Source organism: Oncorhynchus masou, chromosome 21 (genome assembly GCF_036934945.1).
Source record: "Oncorhynchus masou masou isolate Uvic2021 chromosome 21, UVic_Omas_1.1, whole genome shotgun sequence".
Classification (NCBI taxonomy): domain Eukaryota; kingdom Metazoa; phylum Chordata; class Actinopteri; order Salmoniformes; family Salmonidae; genus Oncorhynchus; species Oncorhynchus masou.
In genome coordinates, this window is record NC_088232.1 from 37,802,331 (window position 1) to 37,808,330 (window position 6,000).

General features: G+C 44.5%; 1 pseudogene; it reads left to right on the forward strand.

Annotated features, from left to right (window-relative positions):
- LOC135507404 (fibronectin type III domain-containing protein 5-like) overlaps positions 1-5,775 on the forward strand; it is a 50,892-nt pseudogene extending 45,117 nt beyond the window's left edge.
- The last annotated feature ends 225 nt before the right edge of the window (positions 5,776-6,000 follow it).

Genomic DNA, 6,000 nt, shown 5'->3' on the forward strand with positions numbered 1-6,000 from the left:
TGCTTCACAGAGTTCAAGTAACAGACAGTTCAACATCAACTGTTCAGAGGAGACTGCATGAATCAGGCCTTCATGGCCAAATTGCTGCAAAGAAGCCACTATTAAAGGACACCAATAATAAGAAGAGACTTGCTTGGGCCAAAAAACACAAGCAATGGACATTAGACTGGTGGAATTTGAGATTTTTGTTTCCAACCGCCAGGTCTTTGTGAGACGCAGAGTAGGTGAACGGATTATCTCCGCATGTGTGGTTCCCAACGTGAAGCATGGAGGAGGAGGCGTGATGGTGTGGGGGTGCTTTGCTGGTGACACTATCAGTGATTAATTTAGAATTCAAGGCACACTTAACTAGCATGGCTACCACAACATTCTGCAGCGATACGCCATCCCATCTGGTTTGTGCTTAGTGGGACTATCATTTGTTTTTCAGCAGAACAATGACCCAAAACACACCTCCGGGATGTGTAAGGGCTTTTGACCAAGAAGGAGAGTGATGGAGTGCTACATCAGATGACCTGGCCTCCACAATCACCTGACCTCAATCCCATTGAGATGGTTTGGGATGAGTTGGACCGCAGAGTGATGGAAAAGCAGCCAACAAGTGATCAGCGTATGTGGGAACTCCTTCAAGACTGTTGGAAAAACATTCCTCATCAAGGCAAAGGGTGGCTTCTTTGAAGAATATAAAATATATTCTGATTTGTTTAATGTGACTAGGGGGCGGTATTTTCATTTTTGGAAGAATAACGTTCCCGTAGTAAATGGGATATTTTGTCAGGACAAGATGCTAGAATATGCATATAATTGACAGCTTAGGATAGAAAACACTCTAACGTTTCCAAAACTGTAAAAATATTGTCTGTGAGTATAACAGAACTGATATTGCAAGCGAAAGCCTGAGAAGAATCCAATCCGGAAGTGCCTCATGTTTTGAAAGCGCTGCATTCCAATGCGTCCCTATTGAGCAGTGAATGGGCTATCAACCAGATTACTTTTTCTCTGTATTCCCCAAGGTGTCTACAACATTGTGACGTAGTTTTACCCATTTATGTTGAAGAATACCCGTAAGTGGCTACATTGCGCAACTGGTCACCTGATGGCTCCCAGAGTGATTCTCGAGTAAAATACAGAGGTAGCCATTATTCCAATCGGTCCTACTGAAAAACCAATTGTCCCGGTGGATATATTATCAAATAGATATTTGAAAAACACCTTGAGGATTGATTATAAACCACGTTTGCCATGTTTCTGTCGATATTATGGAGCTAATTTGGAATATTTTTCGGCGTTTTCGTGACTGCAATTTCCGGGCGATTTCTCAGCCAAACGTGAAGAACAAACGGAGCTATTTCGAAAAAAGGAACATTGGCTATCTGACTGGGAGTCTCGTGAGTGAAAACATCCGAAGCTCATCAAAGGTAAACAATTTAATTTGATTGCTTTTCTGATATCCAGGACCATGTTACCTGCTGCTAGCTGGACAAAATGCTATGCTAGGCTATCGATAAACTTACACAAATGCTTGTCTAGCTTTGGCTGTAAAGCATATTTTGAAAATCTGAGATGACAGGGTGATTAACCCTGTGTCTCAATATATTTCACTTGTGATTTTCATGAATAGGAATATTTATGTCCGTTGCGTTATGCTAATTAGTGTCAGTCGATGATTACGCTCCCTCATGCGGGATGGGGAGTCATTAGAGGTTAACACTTTTTTGGTTACTACAATATTTTATATGTGTTATTTCATATTTTTGATGTCTTCACTATTTTTCTACAATGTAGAAAATAGAAAGAATGAAGAAAAACGATGAGAAGGTGTGTCCAAACGTTTGACTGGTACTGTATGCCTCATCACAACTCTATCTCAGAGATCTACAGACAGTTCCTTGGACTTCATGTATAGTTTCTGCTCTGACATACACTGTCAACTGTGGGACCTTATATAGACCGGTGTTTCTTTCTAAATAAATCATGTCCAAACAAGTGAATTGGCCACAGGTGGACTCCAAATAAGTTGTATTAAGGCTGTAAGAAAACAAAATGTGGGGTATAAATACTTTCGGAATGCACTGTATGTGTTTGTCTCACAAGACCATAGATATAGAACAGACATGTGGTCTGTGCCTAAGACTCTGATGAGGGAGGTTTTCTAGAGTGACCGGTGGGATATCTGCAAAACAGTACTGCAGTTAAACAGATGTATGACACTGCAATACAATTTCTCTACTTGCATAATCCTGCAGCTATATGGCATACAGTTGACCATGTCCCTGAATGCACCCACCTGCAAACTCCCTACTCTACATACAGTACGCCCCACCTCTTACTGTCTGCAGGGTACTCAATCTGTCTCTGGGACTGGAGACTGTGTGTCCGTGACATTAGAGCTGGCAAATATTAGCCACGTGGAGGCCATCTGGCAGTGGTGTCAGGAGCGTTTGGCTGTCCAGGTTTGATTTGTTAATGCCCATCGATTGACTGAATCGCTCATTGGGAGAACATGCAGGAGGGTAGTGGAGCTACCCAGGGCCCTCAGAATGTCAGAGTCACTGCCTTCTTCTGTTTGGTATTTAAATGGGGTGCACTCAGTATGCTGTTGTGTGGTGAACTTTAGCCAGCAGTCTCCGGAATTCGCAAACAGTCCAATATGTGATGTTGCTTTCAGTTGCTTTGTATGAGTGGACCATGAACACACACAAACATAGGCCACACATGCATGCAAACACACACACACACACACACACACACACACACACACACACACACACACACACACACACACACACACACACACACACACACACACACACACACACACACACACACACAAACAACTCTGATTCTTTTTGGCGCTTTATTTGTAATAATAATGATTATTGAGTTCTGTCTAGGCCCAGCACAATCATTCCTGGCTGCTGTGATTAACTGTCTCTCTCCAACCCCTTCAGAGTGGGGATCCCCACTGGCCCTGCCTCAACCTTATGTATTCACTTCATGCTCAGCTTCTACTGAATCATTTGACACTATTAGCCTCTCTCAGACAGAATGATCTAATAGGGGCGTCTGCTGTGAGTTTCCCACATAGCAGCGCTCTTCATTGGGGAGCTACGCTGAACAAAAATATAAACAAAAATATAAACGCAACATGTAAACATGTAAAGTCCCATGTTTCATGAGCTGAAATAAAAGATTACAGAAATGTTCCATATGCACAAAAAGCTTATTTCTCTAAAATGTTGTTCACAAATTTGTTTACATCCCTGTTAGTGAGCATTTCTCTACCTGACAGGTGTGGCATATCAAGAAGATGATTAAATAGCACAATCATTACACAGGTGCACCTCGTGCTGGGGACAATAAAAGGCCACTCTACAATGTGCAGTTTTATCACACAACACAATGCTACAGAAGTCTCAAGTTTTGAGTGAGCGTGCAATTGGCATGCTGACTGCAGGAATGTCCACCAGAGCTGTTGCCAGAGAATGTTGCCACATGTATGGCGTTGTGTGGGTGAGCAGGTTTGCTGATGTAAACATTGTGAACAGTGTGCCACATGGTGGAGGTGGGGTTATGGTATGAGCAGGCAGGCATAAGCTATGGACACCGAACTCAATTGCATTTTATTGATGGCAATTTGAAAGCACAAAAATACTTTGACGAGATCCTGAGGCCCATTGTGGGGCCCCTTTTATGTATTTGTTATCTGTGACCAACAGATGCTTATCTGTAAGTCACAGAGGCTGAGGCTGTACACAAGTTTTTAGGGTTGTGTCAGAATCACCTGAAATCATGAAAAACCTGGTCTGTTTGAAGCAGTGCTAATTGACAGAGAGACAGTGATGTGTGGTGCCATTCTGGGACTGGAGAGGAATAGCAAGATCAGTCTACACAATACACTGTCAGCAGACAGTTCTATCCAGCTAACAAGGAGCAGACCAACTACAGTGTATGTATAGTTACAGTAGAGAGGAGAGGGTATACGGGGCTGACTGAGGTTATGCCCTTCCTATTCAAATGACCACACTCCCCCATCATTAATCTGGCCTGTTGTGAGCACCAGTGGACTTATTTAATAAGATGCCAGTTACCAACAATAACTCTGATGATGGTGTTGCCATGGTGACCAAATGATTGTGCTGCTGTATCTTGACCCTCCAGACGAGGTGACCATGGAGGAAGTGGGAGCTCAGCTGAGGGCGGGGGAGTTCATCATTATCGTGGTGGTGCTGATCATGTGGGCAGGTGAGGGGTGGAATGTTCCAAAGGTCAGAGTGCTACCTACACACTAGGGATACAACATTCCAGTAAGTTTCCCCAAATTCCCAGGTGTCCAGAAGTATTTGGAGGATTCTGGATTTCCTGCTTATTCTGTGAATCTTCCATCCAGGATTATTGGAAATCCTGGAAATTTTGTGAAATTTACCGGAATTTCACAAACCTACCACATGCACACACACCACAGACCATCACACATACACCCTCAAGAGTGTAGAACAAAGGAAGGGTATATTTTAAACAAATATTGTCCACAATTTGTAGTAATTTGTCCTTGTAAAATTATTTCCGTCTGCTCTTCACTCCGGTAATGTGGTTGTTATTTACGATCTGTCTGTGTGTGTCCTCTTCTCCTCTCTCTGTCAGGTGTGATTGCTCTCTTCTGCCGTCAGTATGACATCATCAAAGACAATGAGCCCAACAACAACAAGGACAAAGCTAAGACCTCATCAGAGTGCAGTACTCCGGAGCACCCAACGGGGGGGCTGTTGCGCAGTAAGGTATAACCCCCCCACCCCCTCCACACTGTGTCCCAACCGACACCGGGCAGGTGAATCATCCCGGCGACTTAAAACCTTCCACTTCCACCAGCACCTAGCACAGTAACACACATAGTACCATCAGGGCAACGCCCACCCTATAACAGAACATGCATTGATTTACCAGCATTCTTGGCAGCACTTCGTCCTAAAAAACACAGTTAAAATGCAAACATGCATCTCTCAGGATATAAGCCACAACTTTGCTATAAAGCCAAAGCCTTTCAATCAATGCACAAACAGCCCATTTGCTGCTGGCATGATTGTCCCATGTCCATTCGCTCCTCTCCATCTCCCTCAACAACTGGCTGATGCCCTCTGGTCATCTCCAATCAAGCCAACTAGACCAATTCTGACATTAAAATGATCAAATACCCTCTATCTCCCTTCCAGAGAAAAAGCATCATAAGACCAAGGCATCCTCCCATTTTGTCCAGGTGCTCCGTGCTCATAGCAGAATGACCCTTTATTCAAGGTTTAGAGAGGGGCCTTCATCTTTCTCATCACTGCTGTTCCCCTTCTTCCCCTCTACAGTTCCCCAAGAACAATAACAACAACAACCGTACGCCATCTGTGAACATCATCGAGCTGTGATGACTAGGGCCCTCTCTAATCCAAAGGACTGAGTGTCTTCTGAACAGAGCAACCAAAATGCCCGTTATGCCCATCTGCTTGTTAGGGTGAGGCTGGGACTGTGGGCGCGCCCCCTTGGCTGTGCCCAGCCCTTTGGCATGGGGCTTGGATGTGAACTGGGCCCCCAGGACTCCAGGGGTTAGGCCTCAAAGGAGAGGCTCTATGTGTGATGGCAGGACTGTGGCTGTCACTGCTCTAATCACTGCCACAGGGCCAAGGAGATACGGGCCAAATGGATTCAGCTGTAAGCTGAGAAACAGACGGGAGATATGAACATGGCCAGGGGACTGCAGGTAACCAGGGCCAGAGGCCATCTCTCTATTAGCTTCAGTGCAGGCTGCTGAGGGGAGGACAGCTCATAATAATGGCTAGAACATAGTTTTATTATTATGATCCGTCCTCCCCTCAGCAGCCTCCACTGCTCAGCATGTTATCAATGAACTGAAACACACTGTTTCCCCCCTGTTCACCATGCTGCAACCGAGGCTGGAGCACTGAGAACCGTGTGAATGTGAATTCCACCTGTTTCTCTCTTAAACAGTAACCTTGT